We start from the raw sequence: 23,585 nt of genomic DNA on the forward strand, positions 1-23,585 counted from the left end.
TGAGCTCGTACCTGCCAACAGCTTCTGAGTGAACTTCATCAAAGCTACTCATCCCAAGAGCCAGACTTCGGTCATTTCCACTGCAAGGAAGATTTGCCTGGGCTCTGTCCTGTCTTCCCACATGGGAAGGGGGTCTGGGCAACTGTCTAAGCAGGTGACCCTGCCTTGGAAATGCTCTCATCTTGAGGGCACTCAGACCAGCCCTCCAACCCGCCCCCTCTCCCCTCCTATCCCAGATGAACTCAAAGGTGTGACACTAAATGGAAAGATAAAAAGGATGATTAAAAATCAAGGTATTGGCCAGGTGTGGTGGCTCACGCCTGTAATCTCAGCACTTTTGGGAGGCTGAGGCGGGCGGATCACCTGAGGTCGAGAGTTCGAGACCAGCCTGAGTAACATGGAGAAACCCCGTCTCTGCTAAAAATACAAAATTAGCTGGGCGTGGTGGCGCATGCCTGTAATCCCAGCTACTCGGGAGGCTGAGGCAAGAGAATCGCTTGAACCTGGGAGGCGGAGGTTGTGGTGAGCCGAGATCATGCCACTGCACTCCAGCACAGGCAACAAGAGAGAAACTCCATCTCAAAACAAAAAAAAAAAAACAAAACAAAAATTAAGGTACTATTATTACATAAGTTGACAAGGAAGAAGAAAAATGGGAGAGGACAGAGAGGGGGAGGAAGAATTCTGAGTCTTTTAGCCATTGATATTTACTGTCTAGTCAAGCAAGCTTCTTAGATTAAGTAGAAAGGGATGCAGAGAGTTTGAGACAGTTGCTGCTGGCTCAGGTTAGGTAAAGTACGCTAATTAGAAAGGGTGCGAAACCAGAAAAGACACAATTACCCAACTGATTCCAAATGAGGCTCATTGAGCCAATAGGAAGCTCACCATTGCAACACACCCTACTGGAAAGGTCAAAATCACTGAATGCAAACTGCAGCAGGTCAGGAGTGTACTCTGATATTCAACTGAGGACTGACAGGTCTCCAAAAAAAGGACCAGCACCTTCGCTGACTGCTGAATTCCCAAACGCAAGCCTGCTCTCCAAATTCCATGACGAGCATAACGCCCCACCTCCCTCGAGTGACTCCTTGCTATTCTGTGCAGTTATCTATTAAAGGAAACATGACTTTTAAAAACAGCATTCTCTAGGTAGTAGGTGTGCAAGTAGGGGGACTTAAGTGATCTGTGGAGTAATGATGATGACGGAGAAGATGAAGCTAAAGAGGGAATCAGAACAAGATTATAGATGGGTTAGCAAATCTGGATTATTTAACAGTAGTTTTTGGAGAATACCTATGCCCCCAACAATAAAGGTTATGGAAGAAAAAAAAATCAGACCTAATGTTTCCATGAAGATTCTTAGTAGCAGATGCATTTTAGCCCGAGGAGATGATAGCATAGTAATTCAAATCCCTTGTCCCCATGACTAAAAATAAGGATGATTAAAGAATGGAATCTTAGCTCTCTGACATCCCAGACAGTAGGCCTTGTCCCTGGACTTGCAAATTGAGCAAGGCAAGCACAGTGGAGAAAAAGAAATGCCTTTATATTTAGATTGTTTTCCACCCATTACTAAGGCAGTAAGGTTGAGGACCACAAGGTCACTCTTGGATCCTCATTGGGCCTTCTTCTGGCTGACTGCTTTCTGAGAGGGTCATTGTGCATTCCTGAAATGACTCCGGAATCATCCACCCTCAGACCATCCGTCCACATGTCCCAGTATCTACTGTAGCTGGCAGTAATTTGCATGCCCTCTGGAATTTCTTGGGCTGTATCTCCAAATGCCTGCTGCACTATTTGGAATGTCATCCTCATCTCACAGCATCTTGTCTCCAACCGGGGATTTCTCCCATGGTGTTCACTGCATTTACATTGAGGGCTGACATTGCCACAGCTGTGCAGAGGAGATAGAGCCCGTAGATGCATGAAGCTGTCCCTTCAACAACTTCTCAGACACAGCAAAATAATTCCAGCGAACAACAGAAACCAAGTAGTATCTTCCATATGCAGGCCAATCAGTGGACACATGAATCCTTAGGCGCAAGGCTAGCAGCATTGTTTTAAATAATTCTGATCAGGTTCAAGGCTAGTACCATGACCAAATGGGGCAGTAGAAGACTGCTCAGGACTGGGGAGGAGGAGAGGTGAGGGATATAAATACGTCTTGAAACATCCTGACCTGGGCCAGGGAAGGACAGGTTTAACCCCATTTTATGATGGTGTGTGTGTGTTTAAACTACTTTTGGAATTCCTCTATATTAATTTATCTGAAACTTTGACATTACAGCAAGTATAGGGTATAAATTGCTATGTATTCTATCTGCTGTCTATTAGAGGTCCACAGTTTATGGCAGTCTTTGACCCATATGGGTTGGCTATCACAAAACCGCAGAGAATCCTGTGAAAGGTAAGGACAGTTTATTAAACTCTCCTGCCAGGCTTTTCAACCCAGAACCCCACGTAGGGATACACACACACACACACACACACACACACACACACACACACACGTCCCACTATAGGACTTCACTATTATCTGTGTTGAGCCCCTGTTTCTGCTGTGTTGGGAAAGGGAGATGAGATGTTAATAATATCTGCACTTACTTGAGCATGCACAGGTTTTTTTTGGCGGAGGCACTAAAAATTGGGCAACCAAACTTAGAAAAAGTGACCCTCCCATCTAGAAATCTTGGGTGATAAGGCAGCACAATTGAACTTGTATTGTTGGTATCCTCAAGACTTCTTCTTGGTTCCAGTCATCCTGGAGAACCCAGAAGGGCAGGACCCTCACCTCCCATAAACCTGAGATGCCTATGGGTGGGCTGACTCTGTGGGGCCCCTCCATGAGAGAATGAGGCCGGCACACAGCTGCAGAGGACCCTGGATTGGATAATGAGGGTGATTGTGACATACAGCATGGTAGAAAGAGCCTGATCTAGAATCTGGACTCCACCACTTCTGAGGTATGTGATCTTTCCCACCTGCCTTAAGCTCTGAGCCTCAGTTTGCTCACTTGGTGGAAGGAGCAGAATTGTCTAAAGTGACCCCAGGGGCTTTCCCTAGGTTGCTTGGGCTGGATGGGAGATTCCTATCTCCTCTCTATTGGAGAAGCTGCATCTGAACCTAGCCCATGGCCTTAGCAGTTCTTCCCCTGACAAGAAGGTCTCTTCTGTCCTGTGGGCTCCAAGGGCCAGGCAGTTGGCACTTTCAGACCACTTCTATAAACAGCTGGCAAATCCAGACTGCATTGCACCAGAGTGCCTTGTTGAATTTGTTTTTACTTGTAGGATATGAAAAAAGAATGACAGGTGCAGTGGGGGCCCTCCATTGCTAAATAGACCCACAATGTGGTCCAGCAGCTGTGGGAAGATGGATGGGTTCAGGGACCTCTGCCTTCATTTATTTTGCAGGCCCTGGCTTGGTAAATTTGCCCTTCCCCTAGTCAAGCATATTCCTTAACACATGCCTTGTGTCATCATGAAATTTGTCTTGAACCCCGGAATAAGGACCCAACTTTCATGATACCTTGTTTGCAGAAATGGGGTTACAACACCTTAAAGTCTTGTGAAAAAAAAAAAAAAGAAAAAAGGCAAGCCAGGCACAAAGGCAATACTGTCAATAATGGCACTGAGTTGTGCCTGGGCCTGGCCTATTCAGAAAATGATGATAAACGCAGTGTAGCTTCAGTGCTGGGTGCGTGGTGGGGGTGGGCCCAGAGGCTGCAGAGGGACTGGGGCTAAGGAATCATTTTTCCCTTGAGAGCCACTGAGTGTCTGCATCCCCACTCTCAGCTTGGGAAAGACAGGTGGAGCCTCCCCTGGCCCCAGCCCCAGGTCCCCAGAAGGTGGTCTGGAGGAGTGTGGAGCAGCTGGAGATTTGAAGGCAAATAGTGATGAGGTCCCCAGTGGAGCACTGAATGTGGAGTTGATGAGAAGCGTCCTTCAGAAGGATGAATAGGATTTGTGACCATTACATGATGTGGGGAGTGAAAAGGAGAAGCAAATGTGCTCGATACACATCGCTTTTCTTCCTTTCCTTCCACCCAGCAGACAAAGGTATCCAAGAGCCAGAGGGGCCTCTCTGGGGAAAGAGCTGACTAGCTAGTGTTTCAAGGCCAAGATGCTGGCTTCACTCCTTGGGTGCTGGACGTCCCCCTGTGCCCTTTCACCTGGCTTGGCTGAACCTCCCTCTCTGCCCACCTGTCCATACCTGTTTGCGTTGGTCCCCGACATACACCCTTGCCCTCCTTTTTAAAAGAGAAAGGATGGATGCCAATAACTATTATTATTTTGGAACTTTATAAAAGTTACCTAAAAAAAAGAATCTGTCAAGAAGAAGAGAGTCAACTATTAAAAATGGAGCTGGCCAGGCACAGTGGCTCACGCCTGTAATCCCAGCACTTTGGGAGGCTGAGGCAGGAGGATCACTTGAGCCCAGGAGTTCAAGAACACCCTGGAAAACATAGTGAGACCCTCCCTCCACAAAGTTTTTTTTAAAAAATTAGCTGAGCGTGGTGGTGTGTGCCTGTAGTCCCAGCTACTGGGGAGGCTGAGGCAGGAGGATCATTTGAGCCCAGGAGGTTGAGGCTGCAGTGAGCCACGATCAGGCCACTGCACTCCAGCCAGGGTGACAGAGCGAGACCCTGCATAAAATATATATATATATATATATATATATGTATGCGTATACATATATATATATAGAGAGAGAGAGAGCTGAGGTTTGGCATGGGCCAAAGTCTATCTCCGATATAGGTAATTTTTTTAAAACTGGACCTGGTAAGCAAGGATGAGGTATGCTCAAGATGTGTAGGGGGTGGGACAGGTTCAGCATTTGTTGGGAAGTGGCCTGATATTTTACAGACCTGAGACCTGTAGGTGTCTCATTTATATAAAATTTTTTTTTGAGATGGAGTCTTTCCCTGTCGCCCAGGCTAGAGTGCAGGGGTGTGATCTTGGCTCACTGCAACCTCCGCCTCCCAAGTTTAAGTATTCTCATGCCTCAGCCTCCCAAGCAGCTGGGATTACAGGCCCCTGCCGCCATGCCTGGCTAATTTTTTGATTTTTATTAGAGACAGGATTTCACCATGTTGGCCAGGCTGGTCTCAAACTCCTGATCTCAGTGATCCACCAGCCTCGGCCTCCCAAAGTGCTGGGATTACAGACGTGAGCCTGTAGGTGTCTCATTTAACTCCCAAGGACGCTGTAAGGTATTAGTGTTTCCATGTCACAGCTCAGGAAGCTGTGGCATAGACCATATCTATCTGACACTGAAGCCTCTGACCTGGCCCCGAGACACATGCTGGGGATAGGCAGGAGGACCCGTGGTCCTGGGTGTGATTTTAAAGGAGCACACTCTCTGCCCCGCTGTACTTGCTGCTCCCCTGAGAACCCCATGTGCTCTTCAACCCAAACCAGTGAGTTCTTTGACCATCCTCATTATAATCATCGTTAGGATGATCAACATCAAATGGAAATAAGATTGTTTAAAAATCCCATGAAATTAAAATAAATTGCAGCCCAATTTTTATCTGTTTGTAGCGAATTAAAGCAGGCAGCCTCTGAGAGTGCCAGGCTCTCCTTTGGCCTGTGTTCAAGGACAGGATCAGCTTCCTCACTATCAGCTCAGCACCAGTTCCTGATCACAATGATTATGTTTATATTTGTTTGTTTGTTTATTTATTTTTTGAGACAGAGTCGCACTCTGTTGCCCAGGCGGGAGTGGTGCAGTGGCGCGATCTCAGCTCGCTACAACCTTTGCCTCCCGAGTTTAAACAATACTCCCACCTCAGCCTCCCAAGTAGTTGTGATTACAGGCACCTGCTACCACCCTTGGCTAATTTTTGTATTTTTAGAAGAGATGGGATTTCACCATGTCGGCCAGGCTGGTCTCAAACTCCTGGCCTCATGTGATTCACCTGCCTTGGCTTCCCAAGGTACTGGGATTACAGGCATGAGCCACTGCGCCCAGCCTGATTATGTTTAAACAGATGTTAAAAACCAGCAGGTCACAAGTCATATTGGGCTTGCAGATATATTACAATAATATGTTGTTAGGCCTGGAAGTTGGCCTTAATTTCCTTTTTTAAAAAAAAATTGAAATAGTTGCCAGCAATGAAATGAACACTAAGAGATTTCACCTAAAAAACCTTGTTTTGGCTCCTCTTTAAAATCCAGAAGCACTGGCAACACAAGGCCACTTTCCTGCATGGCAGCAAGTGGCTGGATCCTTGTGGCAACAGCTAACCCCATTTGCTGTCTGCTCTGCCTGGCCTGCTGGGACTGGCTTCGTTCACCTGGGTTTCAGATCTGCCCCTTGTAGGCCTCTGAGTCCTTGACTCCTCTATGATGCAAAGTGGGTTACCTAATTAATTATCATGTTAGATTGAGTGCACTCCAAGCACACTTGTGTCCCAGGGCCTGGGGTCCAAGGCTATGTGTGTGGTGGTAGGGACTGGGGACCACAGTGGGTAGTCGAGGGAGGGAATATGGACACATAAAACATGTGGCCTCTTGCATCTTAGTGCTCTGCAGCCAGCCTGGTCGGCTCTGAGTCCTGATGGAAGAGAGCACTTCTTTGCTTCTTGAGGTCCCTACTCCCACTACCCTATACCCAGAACCAGCTCCAAAGGTACAGAGAGATGAAGCAACACCATTAGCATCTGTTCAAGGCCTGCCCGACCCTGGGGGGTCTTTAGCTGCCAGATGAAATGACCGAGGTCCTGGGAGATGGCATTTGCCTGCAACAAATTCCAAGAAACTCTGCTGGAGACTGTGTGGCCCTAAAATGGCTCTGGGTGCCAGGAAAAAGGAAGTCTGGAGGGAGACCGTGGCTGAAAATACTGTCACTCTGCTTGTCCAATTATGGGGTTTTGTTTCTTTTTCTTTTTCGTTTTCTTTTCTGGTCTTGAAATTTACACAGCTCTTTGAATCTGATCCAGAATAGTAATCTATTTTTATAACATATTTTACTGAGATATAATTCACATATCATACCATTCACCCACTTATAGTGCAATGGTTTCCGAGATATTACAATATTTTTTAATATTGTGCTAAAATATGTATATAACATAAAATTTGCTATTTTAGCCATTTTTAAGTGGACAATTCAGGGCATGAAATACATTCACATTTAGTATGCAGCCATCCCCACTGTCTAGTTCCACCATGTCTAGCTGACATAGCCCCCACCAGAAACTCTGCACGTATTGAGCAATAACCCCTTATTCTCACTTCCCTCCCGTCCCCTAGTGGCTGCCAGTCTACTTTCTATCTCTATGACTTTCAGTATTCTAGATATTTCTTATGAGTAGAATCATGTAATAGTTGTCCTTTTGTGTCTCAGTTTATTTCACTGAACATAATATTTTCAAGGTTCATCCACATCGTAGCATGTGTCAGAACTTCATTTCTCTTTTCTTTTCTTTTTTTTTTTTTTGTTTTCTTTTTTGAGATGGAGTCTTGCTATGTCGCCCAGGCTGCAGTGCAATGGCACGATCTTGGCTCACTGCAACCTCCACCTCCCGGGTTCAAGCAATTCTTGTGCCTCAGCCTCCTGAGTAGCTGGGATTACAGGTGCCTGCCACCATGTCTGGCTAATTTTTGTATTTTCAGTAGAGATGGGGTTTCGCCATGTTGGCCAGGCTGGTCTCAAACTCCTGGCCTTACATGATCTGCCCGCCTCGCCCCTCAAGTGCTGGGATTACAGGAGTGAGCCACTGTGCCCAGCCAGAACTTTATTTCTTTTTAAGGCTGAAGCATATTTCATTGTCTGTGTATGGCACAATTCATCCATTCATCTGTTGATAGACACTGAGGTTGCTTCTACCTCTCGGCTATTGTGAATAGTGCTGCAGTGAACATGGGTGTACAAGCACCTGCCCTAGTCCCTGTTTTCAGTTCCTTTGGGTAGAGACCTAGGAGTGAAACACCATCTCCTTTCAACTACCTCCCCCATCCTGGCAGCTCACACCAAGCCAGAAAATTAACCCTGATCCTAAAAATAGATGGAGATTTAGATGTTCTAGGACAAGCTGACTGCAGTTTGACCACTTAGGAGTACCTGTGTGAGTCCTTTGTCTCTTCAAAGCCCAAATGATGCCATTTTTCTTTGCAAGTAGCCAGTCTGCCATGGAGGGCAGCGTGTGGAAAAGGCAGATAACCACGAGGCAGAAATGTCCTCAGGGGGGTTCCTGCTGCTCCCCTCCTCCCCAGAGCAGAAAGAGGGAAAACCTCCCATTGTGGCTGAGGAGAGTGGTCCCTTCAGGAAGAAGAAGAGAGGGAATTCGCCTAGTGAGCTTTTCCTGTGGGGCAGCCACGGGGTAGGAGATTATCTGGTTGCTCATTAAACACCCAGGAGTGTCATTGCTCCCATTTTATAGATCAGAAAAATGGCTCTGAGAAGGTGTCTCACACGCTCAAGAACTCAGTGGCTGACACTGAAAATGCAGAAATGAGGAAATACCAGCAGATGATGCTTCCTGAAAAGGGGACACATGAAATGCTATGGGAATTCAGGACAGGGAGGGACACCGCTGCTTTGTGGTTCAGGGGAGTTTTGGGGAGAAGGCGGGCCATGCAGCTGGACCATGAAGGGTAATTTTATTTCCACAAGAAGATGGAGCAGAGAGGGGGGCAGCAGGAATAGATGCTGTAAATGGGTTTGGAATTCTTTTCTGTTCTACCTGGTTAAATCCTGGAGTCCAGGAACTCCTGCCTGTACTACAATGGCGCAGGGGGTTTCCTGGGAAGCCGACTCCGATGGAAATTAGAGAGCAGGATGTTTACTAGGGAGTGCCTTTAGGATCAGTATCTGAGGAAGGGAGGGGAAAGGAAGGGAAGGAAGCTGGACTGCAATTCAGGCCCCATGAAGGCCTCAGCCAGGCACCAGGGAGCTCTGGAGTTGGGCGGGCCCTTCACTTGTCCCAGTTGAGGTGAGGGAGCCTGACCTTTCTCCATGCATTGGGGATACCGGCTGCCCTTGAAAGGAGGCATGATCTTGGGTGAGGCAGTTATCTTCAGCTACGATAATTCCCCAAGAGAGTTGATAGCTGAGACCTATCAGCTGACAACCCCTCCAGCATCTGGGGCAATCAGCTTTCCTTTCCCAAAGGGAGATCTGGGCCGCACAACACAGGGTCCACTGGGCACTGACTCACCGGGGTTCTCCCTGCCCTGCTGTTCACTCAAGGCTGAGAACAGTCAGGCTCCCTGGGCCTCTGTCTCTCCTCATCCAGGCTGTGGTTTAAAAAAAAAAAATCAGCTTAAATGTGTTGAGTAGTTCATACGTGCAACATCTTTGATACTAGAAGGAAGAAAAATATATACATATTTTAAATTTTATGAATGTTTATTGATCATTTGTGTTTCTTCTGTGGATATTTTTAATATTCCTTATACTTAAAAACATTTTTTCTATTTTAATTTTTGTGGGTATGTTGTAGGGGTATGTGGGGTACATGAGATGTTTTGATACAGACATGCAATGCGTAATAATCACATTATGTAAAATGGGGTAGGCCGGGTATGGTGGCTCATGCCTGTAATCCCAGCACTTTGGAGGCCGAGGGGGGCAGATCACTTGAAGTCAGGAGTCTGAGATCCGCCTGGCCAAAATGGCGAAACCCCGTCTCTACTAAAAATACAAAAATTAGTCAGGCGTGGTGGTGGGTGCCTATAATCCCAGCTACTTGGAAGGCTGAGGCAGGAGAATCACTTGAACCTGGGAGTTGGAGGTTGCAGTGAGCCGAGATCATGCCACTGCACTCCAGCCTGGGCAACAGAGCGAGAGTGTAATAATGTGTTCTGATGTTATTACTTTTCAGTGGGATCCCCAAGGAAGATGTTAAGACCTCTATAATATTTAAGAGCAAAATTAACACAGCTCCAGCCCATGGGCAAGTTAGAGACAGGAGTGGTGTCTGTAGAGTGGAGGAAAGCAGAGGCTGCCGCTGACAGTCCTGCAACCCTTGCTCTGGCTGCTCACAGCTCTCCACCTTCTCTGGACTTTGTCACTTCAGTGTGAGTAGTAAACTTTTTATTTATTTATTTATTTGTTATTTATTTTTGAGACGGAGTCCCTCTCTGTCACCCAGGCTGGAGTGCAGTGGCACAATCTCGGCTCACTGCAAGCTCCGCCTCCTGGGCTCACAGCATTCTCCTGAGTAGCTGGGACTATAGGCGCCCGCCACCATGCGCAGCTAATTTTTTGTATTTTTAGTAGAGACAGGGTTTCACCGTGTTAGCCAGGATGGTCTCGATCTCCTGACCTTGTGATCCTCCTGCTTCAGCCTCCCAAAGTGCTGGGATTACAGGCATGAGCCATCGCACCCGGCCCGTGGGTAGTTAACTTTTAAGGAGCTGGAGGACTGATCTCAGTAAGCCAGTGACCACCGCCTGCATGTTCAAGAAAATAATCAAAGTGAGTCTTTGATAACCTTCCTCTATCTGTTTTTCTTGCAGATAACAACTCAATTGACTTAAACAAAAAGAAAATATATTGGTTAATGTTCCTAAAAAGCCTAGGTGGCTTCAGGAAGGGCTGAATCCAAGGGTTCAAAATATCATATTGGCTTTGCCTCATCTCAGTTGCTCCATTTTTCAGAAGACTCTTCTCTCCCAGTGGAAGGTGGATGTAGCAGCTCCAGATTTTTTTATGCTCAGCTGGAAAGAACAAACCCATTTTCCAGGAGCTTGAGTAAAAGTCCTGAGGTTTGATCGGCTTCGGCAGCCCACAGTCATGTGACTGCCTCAGCCAATTACCGTGGCCAGGAGAATGAACTATGTTAATTGTCATGCATTGCAACCCAGGATTCTGGGATAGAGCTCCTCCCTTCTCCCCTTCAACATATGGACTGACGCAAATCAAAGTTAGAAACTGTGGAGAGAAGGGGGTGGCAAACACAGCTAACTGCTATGGTAGATTTTGGGAGACTGGAGCTCAGTGTCTTCCACCCTTCTTCTGTGGTGCCTTCCTGTAATTGCAGGGGATTGAGAGCTCACAATCACATTTCCCAGACTCTCTTGCAGCTATAATTTCTGCTGTAACTCGATTCTGCCCATTGGATGCTCTTCTGTGACATTTAAATGGCTGAAGTTGGGGGGTGGGCAAGATTCTCTTAGAAAATTTGGTTGGGGAAGTGTTTGGTTGCTCTGCAGTAGCCAGAGTGGACATCTCAGTGTCTGGTCCCTGGCCTTGTGGGTGTTAAGAGGCAGGCTGAGTCACCTTTTGGGTGGTGTGCCCTATGGTGGGCACCGTGTAGTCATTGAGCTGGCAACACTCCTGGGGGCTTCCTGAGTTTGGCCATGGGAGTCTGGCTATGGAGTCTTTGGCTTACTGAGCACAGACCAAGCAGCAGCTCGCTTGGTGGCCCAGGTCTGCAGGGTGACCGTTAAGATTTCTTCAGCTTCCACAGCAATTTTGTGGGCCAATTAAGACTCAGAAACAAATTCCTCTTGCTTTGCTTAGCAAGAATGAACTGATTTCTTGCACCTGAGCCATTCTGTGCACTCGAACCCTCTCCCCATCCCTTCAGCTGTCTCCTCCATTCCACCCCCTCACCCTGTCCTTCTTCCTTGCTGGCAGGGCCCACTCCCTCCAGAGAGGCTGGGTCTATATGGAGTGGGTGTGTGTGAGAAGAACATTCCTGAATATTTTCTGCCCTAATAAAAAGAGACATTGCAGAAAAATCTCCCCTCCTGCTTTTGGATGTGGCTGGGGGAGAATGCACTGTGTGGCACTAAAGCAGCCTTTGTGACACCCTGTGGCAATAAGCCTGAGGACATCAGCCAATGTAGGAAGGAAATGGGAAGTTCTGAGTCCTTCATGGCACTGAGGTGCCACTAAATTAACACATCTTGGAACTGGAACTAGTTATGATAATTTTCTATTGTTTAAGCTCCTTTCTTTCTTTCTTTCTTTCTTTCTTTCTTTCTTTCTTTCTTTCTTTCTTTCTTTCTTTCTTTCTTTCTTTCTTTCTTTCTTTCTTTCTTCCTTCCTTCCTTCCTTCCTTCCTTCCTTCCTTCCTTCCTTCCTTTCTCTCTCTCTCTCTCTTCCTTCCTTCCTTCCTTTCTTTCTTTTTTTTTTGAGATGTAATCTTGCTCTGCCACCCAGGCTGGAGTGCAGTGGTGCAATCTCGGCTCACTGCGAGGTCCGCCTCCTGCGTTCACACCATTCTCCTGCCTCAGCCTCCTGAGTAGCTGGGACTACAGGTGCCCACCACCACGCCCGGCTAATTTTTTTGTATTTTTAGTAGAGACGGGGTTTCACTATGTTAGCCAGGATGGTCTCGATCTCCTGACCTCATGATCCGCCTGCCTCGGCTTCCCAAAGTGCTGAGATTACAAGCGTGAGCCACTGCGCCCAGCCCTGTTTAAGCCACTTTCAACTGGGTTGTGTGGCTACCTGCAGCTGGAAGCATCTTGATGTCTATATCTTTTTATCTCTATCTCTACCTATACCTATACCTCTAACTATCTATACCTATGTATCCACCCAACGGATTCACCTTGCCTGCTGCCTAGACAGAGCCGATTTATCAAGACAGGGGAATTGCAATGGAGAAAGAGTAATTCATGCAGAACTGGCTGTGTGGGAGGCTGGAGTTTTATTATTACTCAAATCAGTCTCCCAAGTATTCAGGGATCAGAGTTTTTAAAGATAATTTGGTGGGTAGGGGCTTGGGAAGTGGGGAGTGCTGATTGGTCAGGTTGAAGATGGAATCATAGGGGGTCGAAGTGAGTTTTTCTTGCTGTCTTCTGTTCCTGGGTGGGATCACAGAACCGGTTGAGCCAGATTACCGGTCTGTGTGGTATTAGCTGATCTATCAAGTGCAGGGTTTGCAAAATATCTCAAGCACTGATCTCAGGTTTTACAATAGTGATATTATTCCCAGGAACAATTTGGGGAGGTTCAGAGTCTTGGAGCAAGAGGCTGCATGACCCCTAATCTGCAATTTCTTTTTCTTGTTGTTTCTTTTGAGACGGAGTCTCACCTCTGTTGCCCAGGCCGGAGTGCAGTGGTATGATCTCAGCTCATTGCAACTTCCTCCTCCTGGGTTCAAGTGATTCTCCTGCCTCAGCCTCCAGAGCAGCTGGGATTACAGGCATGTGCCACCATGCCCAGCTAATGTTTGTATTTTTAGTAGAGATGGAGTTTCATTATGTTGGCCAGGCTGGTCTCGAACTCCTGGCCTCAAGTGATCTGCCCGCCTCTGCCTCCCAAAGTGCTGGGATTATAGGTGTGAGCCACTGTGCCTGGTCCCTAAACTGTAATTTCTAATCTTGTAGCTAATTTGTTAGTCCTACAAAGGCAGACTGGCCCCCAAGCAAGAAGGGGGTCTTTTTGGGAAAGGGCTATTATCAATTTTGTTTCAGAGTCAAACCATGAACTGAATTCCTTCCCAAAGTTAGTTGAGCCTATGCCCAGGGATGAACAAGCACAGCTTATAGGTTAGAAGCAAGATGGAGTTGGTTAGGTCTGATTTCTTTCACTCTCATGATTTCCTTAGTTATAATTTTTGTAAAGGCAGTTTCACCTATACTGATATTTATACTTATCTATATCTATCTATTTTTGTTTCTAACTATATCTACATCTATACCTATTTATATCTATATCTATGTATATACCTATACTTATCTATATGTCTAATCTATATATCTATGTCTGTATCTGAGGATGGAGATGGAGGGGGTGGAGGAGGGGAACAAACTCCAATTCTGCTAACATTCCTTGTGGAATTAGCAACTTTGGTGTAGGCAGGTAGCCACAGCCTTTGGGTTGTTTGGGAGGGATTCAGAGATTGATCTTTTGGCTTCTTTAGTTGAGGCCACTGAGCTTGGCGGAGGGGGATGGTAGGGACTTCTTGGCTGGTTGACATGAGCGATACCACCCTCATACCTCCCATTTTCATTCCCACTTCATGAAACAGCGTTGCTCTTGCTCATGGATTTCCAAGGCTTCTTGTGCCTGTTTTCCCACATGATCTTCATATGAAACCTTTAATGCAAATATTATTTGTCCTGTATTTCTGATGAGAGAACTAGGACATAGACTTAAATTACTTGGCCAATCTCACACAGCTAATTAAGGGAGCTACAGGTGTGTGACCCTGCTCTAGTTTAATTTCTGCTGGACCACACTGCTGACTCTAAACTTTGGCAAACTGATTTGTAAAAGAAAAAAACCAAAAAACATATTAAGCGCCTAGCGGGTAAACAGAGCTGTGGGTTCACCCTTTTTGTTCCAAAATGGGCAAAGGGCTCTAGGAAAGACCACCCTGGTCTCCTTGGGACCACATCATGGTTTCCACCCTTTGTGCTCAGCAGAGGCAGGAGGCTTCTGGCACAAATGCCATTTGGCTCATTTGTTTGCCAGAACAGAAACTTTCTCAAGCACACTCAAGTAAGGGGGGCTTGGGGGTGAGTTTGATGGTGCGCCAAGTGGAGTGATGTGGAGCATCCCACAGATATCCACAGATATCTAACAGATATATCTAAGACAGGAGCCAGACGGGGTTGAGCCTTCCAGGGGCCGTGCGGCGGGGAGGACAGCAGGTGGCTCTGGAGCCTGTCTGGCTGGCTCTAAAGACCCTGCAGTGGCATTGGCCACCTTCATCCCAGGCCCCTCCAGGTGCCTTGGCAAGCTCTGGGCCTGCTCCTTCCCATCCTGCCACCAGCTTCTTCCCTGACTCCCTCTTGCATTTTGCTATTCATGCCCTGTCTGGCTTACTCCACATCACCAGGAGAAAGGCACATTCAACAGAGCAGCGTGCAAATAGCAATAGATGTAAAACAATACTATCTCCGGCCCTACTCAGTGGAGTGAGGCTGCTCTCATTGCCATGAGAGAGAAGACAAGTGGCCCTAGCCCGTGTCCATACAGGGCCTGAGGGCCTGGGTCACCAGCTTGGCAGATGGCCCCTCCCAACCCTCCTCCAGTCAGTGTGGAGAGGGAGGGGATGGCAAGAGCGCAGGGTCACATGGCATACATCCTGGGATCCTGGGCTCAGCCCTTTATCAGGAGGCAGTTCCTGTAGGAGGGTGGCAGGTGGAAGGCACCATGAAACTCCCCACAATCCCCAGCCTGGGCCCTGATTCCCACTCTCTCCCTCAACAGTGGAACTTCCTAGGCAGCTGTGTCTTTGCTAGTCTCACGGATGAGCTTTGAGGAGGAAGCTTGGTTCTTGAGACTGTTGCCCCGGGTTACAGCTGAGTAGATGTGAGCCGCAGCACATCTGGGGACTTGCTTCCCTCTCCTGTATGTCTCCTGGGCCTAGCAAGCACCTGGCACACAGGAGATGCCAAGTAAGTGTTCAGGATTTTTTTTTTTTTTTTTGAGATGGAGTCTCACTCTGTCACCCTGGCTGGAGTGCAGTTGCCTGATGTTGGCTCACTGCAACCTCTGCCTCCCGGGTTCAAGTGATTCTCCTGACTCAGTCTCCCAAGTAGCTGGGGTTGCAGGCACCCACCACCATGCAGGGCTAAGTTTTGCATTTTTAGTAAAGATAGGGTTTTGCAATGTTGGCTAGGCTGGTCTCGAACTCCTGACTTCAAGTGATCTGCCCACCTTGGCCTCCCAAAGTGCTGGGATTACAGGTGGGAGCCACCATGCCCAGCCAGGTGTTTGGAAATTTTATGCCTGACCCCACTGCGGTTCTACTTTTGTTTGTCCAAAGGGAGACAAATGAAAAGGGAGATTTAAGAGATGAACTTTCCTTGTAAATCACTCCCAAGTCCTTTCCAACTCTCAGCAGCTCCTGTTCAACATTTCTTCCTGGTTCCTGAAACTCTAAGTTCTTGACCTTGGCCTCAGATGATGCCAGTGCATGGATGAGTATAAAGATGGTGGAGGGGGCTGGGCATGGTGGTTCACATCTATAATCCCAGCACCTTGGGAGGCTGAGGCAGATCACTTGAGCCCAGGAATTTGAGACCAGCCTGGGCAACACAGAAAGACCCTGTCTCACAAAAAATACAAACAAACAAAAGATGGTGAAGGGGACCCTCTTTCCTCCCAATCTTGGCCTGATAAAGTCAAAGAAGGCGGCAGACAAACTGTGAACCCAAATGAACTTGAAACCTAGTAGGGTTTGGCTACTGCGTGGAATTAGACTATTTTTAGATGAACGATTTAAATATTGTCCCCACCTGTTTTGCATTCATATTTTACTACTTCCCTGAAATTTTCATTTATCAATATTCTGTCTCATTTAATTCCAAACTGCTGTTAAAGGTTGATATGAACATGTGGTCTGCCCTCTGAGTTATTGTGGGACAAACTGCTGACCCATTGGCCAACTCTCTTGCTATGGATAGGTGTCAGAGTGCAGTTTTAGCTTGCTAATCAACTTCGCTAAACTTGCTGTTTTGTATAACTGTACTCTGTACTAAGCCCAGATGTTGAATTAAGGTGGGTATGTTGATGAAACATAAATGCCTTTTGAATAAATAAATAAATGAATAAGACAATGGTGAAGTAGCTATAGTTCAGGCCCCCAGTGGTACTTTGCCCCTCTGCATTCCCTGCCCTCCTCTGGTGGCCTCTTCTCTTGGACACAAGTGTCCTCATGGTGCCGCTGGATACCTTTAGCTCTCCCCATTGGCACAGCATCCAGGCCTGACCTCCAGGATTCTATTTTCAAACAGGATTCTGAGAGAATGAAATGTTTATCCTAAAAGGAAGGAGGAAGAAATGCTGTAATGCCAGACATTGGCAAACTGGTCAGAGGACAATTTTTTCTTGGCAAGGGGTTGGGTGTGCATGTGTGTATGTGTGTGCATGTGCAAAGAAAGCTTTCTGGGATTCCAGCTCTGTCAGGCTGGCCCTGGATGTCTGAAACCCAAATCCTAGCTAGTGGAAGCAATGACACTTCTCATCCAAACCTTTATCTGAATGAGCTAAGCAAAGGGAAAAATACATTTCCAGATGAGGAAATCTGAGACCTGGAGAGCTGTCCGTCATGGAGCCTGAGTAGAAGAATCAAAAGATACCAAGTCACTGGATTCCAATTTAGATGACAGAACATGTCTGTAAAGCTTAAAAACATATGTTCTAGAACTTACATGCCCACACGAGGACTGTCCTATAGTGGAGAAAGATCACTTGTTTCAGTGATTCTATAAAAAAATGTTTTTAACAAAAAAACAACCACCTACAATTGAGAATTGGCTCCGAGTCAATTTGGAAGACACACAAGAAAAGTATTCTGTTACATTTTCACTAAAAAAAAAAGGAGGGGGGATTCCTCAGCTTGGTGATGGACCTTAGTCACTACTTTTTGCAGCAAATAACTTTTTAAAAATAGCTTTCTTGAGGTAGAATTGACCTACGATGAACTGCACATACGTAAGTGTACAGTTTGATGAGTTTGGACACATGTATTCATTCATGCAACCATTACCACAATCAAGATAAGAAACATGTCCAACACCTTTCAAAGCTTTCTTGTGACCCTTCTGTATTCCATCCCTCCTGCTCCATGACCCCACCTCCCTGTCGCAGGCAACCACATATCTACTTGCAGCAAATGACATTGCATCTCTTCTGAAAATCAAAATTTTCCTAAAAGGATGAGAATTTTCTAGCTCTTGGGATACGGTTATAAAGGGAAGTCCCCTTCAGAAGCCCTGAGTAATTCTTAGCAGTGACATCACTGTAGGAGGAAATGCCTAGCCTCCAAGGAGGGGATATTGAGATATGTAAATCCTGGTATTTTTTTTTTGAAGAATTAATGACATTTCATATCTTATCTTGTATTTTGTGATATTCTGTAGTTGGAATCTACTAACCCAAATTGATTGGCCAGTTCTACAACTACTGTGTTGAAGCCAACATCTGTCTTCTATGAGAGAACAACTCCCTTTTCCCCTACTCTTGTTTCTTGTGCCCAATATCTAACCCCCCTCGGCTGGTGTCAATCCTGTCTTCACAATAGCCATCAGTTTCAACCCACTCTTTCCTGTCTTCTGTCAGTCCCTCTGGGCGGGCCCAGAGAATTTCTCAGCTGGATTACCATGGATCTGTCAGCCTCTTCACTGATTCACCTGCTTCCACGCTCTCCCTCTTTTCATTCCTTGTGTATCAAGGAAATCTTTATAAAAGGCGAGTCTGATCAGTTTATTTTTCTGCTATAAATTAAAGTTTATGATTTTATGTGTGCTCCTGTCTTCCTCTCTAGAGCCTCCCCATGACAGTACCACACCCCAGCTCACTTCTTTCATTTCAACTAGGAAGGATTTTAATGGTGTTACAGAGAGCATTTTAATAATGTACAGAGAGTACAGTGACACCCACATTTCTGCCCAATTCTATCATCATTTCTTTCTTTTTTTTTTTTTTGAGACAGTGTGTTACTCTGTCACCCAGGCTGGAGTGCAGTCTCATTGCAACCTCTACCTCCTGGGTTCAAACAATTCTCGTGCCTCAGCCTCCCAGGTAGCTGGGATTACAGGCATGTGCCACCCCGTCTGGCTAATTTTCATACTTTTAGTAGAGACAGGGTTTTACCATATTGGCCAGGCTGGTCTTGAACTCCTGGCCTCAAGTGATCTGCCCGCCTTGGCCTCCCAAAATGCTGGGATTATGGGTGTGAGCAACCATGCCCAACCTTCTACTTCTACTTTTTGCTTGCTTCTATCTTCATTTCTTGACACGCACCTCCCAACCAAACCAAACAGCTAGAGGATCCCTGAATGCACCATCCTCTCTACCTCTGTGCCTTTATGCCTGCTATTTCCTCTGCCTGAAATTATCCTTCTTCCTATTCCGGAAGACTTGCATGTTGTACCTCCCTTCTTTGCAACATTCTTACTGCAATCGTAGCCTGACCAGCATGGACAGTCATTTTTTGATTTGTCACTAATATCAGGTGGGCAGGGATCATCTGTATCTCTCAGCACAGAATCCTTAGCACATGTGCTTGCTCATGGAACGAAACAGTGCAATGTCTTCTCCCTAAATCGGTATCTAATAACCTCTAGGGGCCAGGCGTGGTGGCTCATGCCTGTAATTCCAACACTTTGGGAGGCCGAGGCAGGTGGATCACCTGAGGTCAGGAGTTCGAGACCAGCTTGGCCAACATGGTGAAGCCCCATCTCTACTAAAAATACAAAAAATTAGCCGGGCATTGGGGCAGGTGCCTGTAATCCCAGCTACTTGGGAGGTTGAGTCAGGAGAATTGCTTGAACCCGGGAGGCAGAGGTTGCAGTGAGCTGAGATCGTGCTGTTTCACTCCAGCCTGGGCAACTAGAGTGAAACTCCATCTCAAAATTAAAACAAACAAACAAACAAACAAACAAACAAAAACTAACCTCTAGGACAGTGTCATCGGCAAGGTGGAGCTGATGAGTCAGAAATCACTGGTACTTGGTGGAAGTTATTTGTAGCCTGACACAATGCTGTTTTTCCCCAGCCAGGAGCTCTCTTCTCCCAGACTGTGAGCTGCCTCATGCCCTTACTTTCATCAGACGTCTGCTTCTTGATTCACAAGCCTTCTTTGAATACTCCATATGAAATAGTAACCACCCACCCTCAGCAATCCCTATTTTCCTCTAGCCTGCCTTTCCCCACTCCTTCGACTTTATTGCCATCTGACCTACCATGTGCTTATTTGCTTATTTGTTTACTGTCTGCTTATTTGTTACTATTAGAGTATAAGCTCCCTAAGGGCAGGGATTTTTCTGTTTTGTTCCCTGCTGCATCCTTAGTGCCTGATACATTATGTGTATGTGTTCAACGAACAAATGTGCACAGAGAACAGTGCATGCCGCCGAAGGACAAGACTCTGCATTTCGGTTTCCCAGGGTTTATTCTCCACATGATAAAACTCATTAAATAGTGACCTATAGGCAGAAACGGGTCATAGGAATGGTTTAGGGAGTTCCAAGAATGAAAATAGCTTCTCTCAGCTTCAAGCAATATAAAAAATATATTTTAAAAAAAGGTTATCACCCTGTGTCTCGAAAAACCAATAATGTATGTGAAGAAAAAAGATCAGAGCAAACAAAGAAAAAGAAAAGGAGAGGGGCTGGGCGTGGTGGCTCACGCCTGTAATCCCAGTGCTTTGGGAGGCCAAGGCAGGTGTATCATGAGGTCAGGAGATGGAGACCATCCTGGCTAACACGGTGAAACCCTGTCTCTATTAAAAATAAATATTAGCCGGGCGTGGTGGTGGGCACCTGTAGTCCTAGCTACTCGGGAGGCTGAGGCAGGAGAATGGCGTGAACCCGGGAGGCGGAGCTTGCAGTGAGTCAAGATTGCTCCACTGCACTGCAGCCTGGGCAAGACTCTGTCTCAAAGAAAAAAAAAAAAAAAAAAAGAAGAGGCGAGACGGAGAGAGAGACAGAGAGAAAGATGCTCAACCACACCACACCAACCTTTTGACGCTACCAGCAGATCTTCGGTGTTTGTTCTAAATTCTGTAAAACTAACTGCACTGAGCTATAAGAAAAAGCAAATGGCAATAGACAAGCTAAATGCTGTGCTTTCATATTAAGAAGCAAGCCCAAGGGTTATTATGTGTGATTTCACTAAGATTCAACTCAGTCTCACAAGAGAGTTGGGCAGGTGATTTATGGGCTGAGGTCTTGGCTTGAACCCTCAATTAGCCTTAGGGCTTAGGGCAAGCCACTTTCCGCTTCTGGGCCTCAGCTTCTGCCAGCAAGATAGTGAGGGAGTTGGTGAAAACCGATTTCCAAGGTCTCTTCCACCCATAGTGTTCTATGACTCTGTATCTTGACAAGGGTTTTCAATTTGTCCTCATTAATGAAGAGATTCAATTAACCAGGACGTTAAATTCCCTGAGTGTTCTGGTTAATTGGATCTTTACTAAAATAGCTTCTAAATCTTGTTTACTACATTAAAAAAATAAAAGCATTTTTGCATTAATTTCTACCTGCTGGGAATATAAACGCATTGAACTGTAACAGCTGGGAGTTTCTCCAGAAGTTATTCCTTAAAGCAGAGTTTTCAAAACATTTTGACAGTGATCACCGTTAAAAAAAAAAAAAAGCAAACTTTTTACATCACACACACATACAGATGGTATCAAAGGTTTGTGAAATAATATTTAACGTTACCATATGATACAGTGTTGATATTTTATATTCTATTCAGAAAGGCTATTCAGTCCACAAGTTGATTTCATGATCCAGGGTTTGAAAAACATAGCCCTACAGTTCCACAAGAGTCCATCTCCCCCTCCTGGACCTCTTTGCATGTCTGCTGGGGGTAAAAAATGCCCAAGACATCCCAGGGCTGTCATGTGGATATCTGAGGACATTGCAGTTACTTTATTGGTTTCACGTTCTAATTCACACTCTTTGAAATGTCTTCGGTATTGCCTGAGAAGTGCTCCTAAGCAGCACAGTGGAGAGAAAAGAGCACTAGATAAGAGTTTCTGACTTCTAGTCTGGGTTCTGTTACTATGTGGCTGTGTGACTTTGGATAATTCACTTAACCTCTCTGAGCCTTAGCTACCTTCAAACATGGGAATGAATGACATAACCAGGTGCCCCTCTCCTGTACCCTCTGTGATCAGGTGACCCAAGAATAATTGCCATGTTCATCTAGGGATGGGGAAGAGGAGGAACTGCTGATCTGTTCTGTCCTATGTAGGCATGATGAGAGGGACTGGAATTGTGCTTCGTGTCCACTTTAGGTGGGACTGGGACAGATGAAATGCCCATAAAGAGCTTTTGATTTCTGTGGCAAAATGGTTTTAAAGCTCCACCCATCTTTAAAGAATTATTTCTGGACTAAGTATTCCTTGGGAGAGTCCTGCTGTTTCTCAGAGCTTCTCATGTACTCCTTTTTCCTGTATGAGGTAGATCCCTAGCTGTCCCTGCTGATGTTAACAATTCTTCCTGGAGTTGTGTGCCGTTTGGCTGTTTTCCCGTCCTTATATGTGGATGTGGTGAAATAGCCTTCCCAGTGGTGTAAAGTGATATGGAGTGATGGACCACAGTGGGAACCCCTGGAAAGAGGACCTGGGAAGACCCAAGCCAAGATCAGAGTTCAGGCGTGTGTGGTCGTGGGGTGCACGCCAAGCAGAACTGTCCAGCCGATACCTGAGCTGCAGCAGGAAAGATGGGAGCGCCCCTTACTACAATATGGCAACCTCAGATCTCCTATTTGCTTGCGAGTTTTTGTTTGATTTGGTTTTGGTTTCAGTTTGGTGTTTGCAGTAACACCAATCTGAAGAATTAACAACATTCTTCAAAAATATTCGTAATAACCAGCTTTGTAGTCCAAAGGGCAGCCTTGATTCCAGCTTTCTGCAGCTCACTAAGCCTAAAGTTGGGTGTATTATTCATTTTCTTTCGAGATGTGAAACAACCGTTTCAACCAGCTTGGACAAAAGAGAGAAGCCAAGATGGGGCTGAGAAACCAATGCAGGCAGGCCCAGGGACCCAGGAGTCAGGGACCAGGCGCTACCGTATGCTTGCTCCGACTCGTGTTGCTGCTGTCTTCTCTGTGCCTCAACTCTGTCCTCTGTCACTGCAGGCAGCTTCCTCCCAAGGTGGTAAGTAAGGCTGCTGCCAGCCCTGGTGAATGACATCTTAGCTTTTACACTGGAGATACACTTGACCCCCTTTCTTGGTTCCAGGATGAAAAAGTCTGGGGAGGACTTTGACTCTTACCCACCCCCTGGAAAAATAACTGGGGGGGTGGAATTCATGGAAGAACATGGCAGCTCCTGAGGCAGATGTTTGGGTTGGGAAGAACACACCATTCATTCATTCATTCATTCATGTGGCACATTTTTTTTTTTTTTTGACGGAGTTTCACTCTGTCACCCAGGCTGGAGTGCAGTGGCGTGATCTCAGCTCACTCATGCAGCACATTTTTATTGAGCAAAACTGAGAGGCTGAGTGAGGGACCAAAGTCTTCACTGATGAGGGAGAGGGTGCCCAGAGATTGGCAGATGAAGGTGAAGAGAAAAGATAGAGGACACCAAGGGCCCTGCCAAGCAGCAGAAGTAGGAGGAATTGAGGAGCTTCTTCCAGAATGAAATCAGTTGCACTTTTTTATTTTTTATTTTTTGAGACAGGGTATTTTTCTGTTGTCCAGGCTGGAGTGCAGTGGTTGATCTCGGCTCACTGGTGACCAAACTTTGGCTCCTGGCTCAAGTGGTCTTCCTGCCTCAGCCTCCTGAGTAGTTGGTATTACAGGCACGTACCATCATGCCTGGCTAATTTTTGTATTTTTAGTAGAGATGGGGTTTCACCATGTTGTCCAGGCTGATCTTGAACTCCTGAGCTCAAGTAATCAGCCCGCCTCGGCCTCCCAAAGTGCTGGGATTTTAGGCGTGAGCTACCAGCTACCGGGCCCGGCCCAATTGCTCCTTTGAAAGGAAGTCCTGCTATGAAAAAAAGTAGCAGTTGAACTAAATGGTGAATTGAATGATGTAGCTGCTTTACATCCTGGCTCAAGCTCCTGACCTTGTTGTAAAGCAATAAAAGTTTGGGCACCAGCAGTGAGTCTGCCGGCTACACTTTGAGTAGCTGTGCCCGAGGGGAATTCTTGCACATACTCTATGGGAGATGTGCACAAGAATGTGCATAGTAGCATTGTTTATAATA

Source organism: Pongo abelii, chromosome 12 (genome assembly GCF_028885655.2).
Source record: "Pongo abelii isolate AG06213 chromosome 12, NHGRI_mPonAbe1-v2.0_pri, whole genome shotgun sequence".
NCBI classification, from domain to species: Eukaryota; Metazoa; Chordata; class Mammalia; order Primates; family Hominidae; genus Pongo; species Pongo abelii.